Here is a 1,561-nt window from a genome sequence, read left to right on the forward strand (position 1 = left end):
GATGGGGATGGGTTTCTCACCGTCCAAGCAGGGGCATGGCTGCTAGGTCTTTGCTTGGGAAGGAGACCCTAGGAGCTCCTGGAAAATCCCCCTCATTTTTCTCTGTCCAAGATGGTTCCCCTCGAGCCCCATTACCGGGAAACCTGAGGGCCAGCCGAGCGAAGCCCCTTGACTGTGGTTTCTTCCTGTGAAATCGCCTGACGGCATCAGCACCCGGCCTCTCCCCATCCTCTCCCCTTAGGCCTACTCTCCCGGTGTGCTGGTTCTAGTTGGGCCTGGCACGTGATTGCCTGGCTTCCTCCTGACCCCCCCTTCTGCCTCGCTGAATGAAAAGGTTTGCCTGCACGCCCTGCCTCTCATGCCACAGGCCCCAGAATAAACATCTTGGGGACACAAGATTGACACTTCCATAAAGACTCGCAGGCTCACACAATGCCCCTTTTATAGGAATCTACCCTCAGTACTGGCTGGGAAAGCTGGCTCCCCATCACCCCGTCTGTGCCCCACGCTTTCAAGAACCAGGAATTGGGAGCTACGAGGGCCTGCTCAGAGCACAGGGACCCTGAAGGTGCCCTGGAGCAGGGCCAGATCCATGGCTCCTCATTCCAGAGCTGGGGGCCCTCTGCCATCCTCTAATTCAGAGCAGCGCCCCCTCCCCCAAGTACAGCGTCTGGCCGCTGCGTAACGCTGAAGCTGAACCACCAGAGCTGCACCCTCCCGCTCTGTATTGACCATGCTGCCTCAGCGCATGATGCCCACCTACAGGACAGTCCCAATTCTTAACAATTTTTCCCATGTCCCGCAGCGTTTTTAAAAAGTCCTGATTTTTGGAAAGAATGCACTGCAAGCTAGGGTATACGGTTTTCGCTGCCCTGTGGCTATTTCGCCAGGATATGAGTTTTATCGATGGTGTCCCGCTTTACCAATGTTAAAATCTGGTCACCTTAGTCATGGAGGGGTGGGGGCCGGGGGTCTTGCCACTAAGGAGGCCACGCAGAACCGTTCACGGAGCTGGGGCCATTGCTTCTCTATTTTCCATGGAGTGTGTCCTGAAAATGACACTTCCCTGAAGGGACTTGCCAAGAAATTCTGGCAGTCTCTGGGAAGCCCGCCAGCCTCTGGGCCGGGGCGGGTTTCACATTAGCACTTCGAGGGTGGAGAGAACGAAGCTCAAAATTCGCCATGGATGGGTACCTGACACCCACCCCACCCCCCGCCTGGGGCCAGAGGAGAATGGGCCCGATGGTTTCTTAGGTTGTAATCCCTGGTGGTCCCGTTGGGTAAGTGGTGGGCCGCTGAGCCTTAAGGTCAGTGGTTCAAACCCACCAGATACTCGCTTCTTGAGCGACAGGCGAGACTGTTTGCTTCCCTAAAGAGTAACCACCTCAGAGACCGCAGGCCGGGTCCGGAGTCAGAATGGACTCTGTGGCAGTGGCTTTGATCTTGGAGGGGCCCTGGTGGCTAGAGCAGCCGACTGCTAGCCCACAGATGGGTGACGTGAACCCACCAGCTGTCCAGAGGAGGAAAAGGTGGCGTTCCGCTTCTGTGGTGATTGACAGCC

Source organism: Echinops telfairi, unplaced genomic scaffold, assembly GCF_000313985.2.
Source record: "Echinops telfairi isolate 266 unplaced genomic scaffold, ASM31398v2 ScPeMD7_7412;HRSCAF=8450, whole genome shotgun sequence".
In the NCBI taxonomy this organism is placed as follows: Eukaryota; Metazoa; Chordata; class Mammalia; order Afrosoricida; family Tenrecidae; genus Echinops; species Echinops telfairi.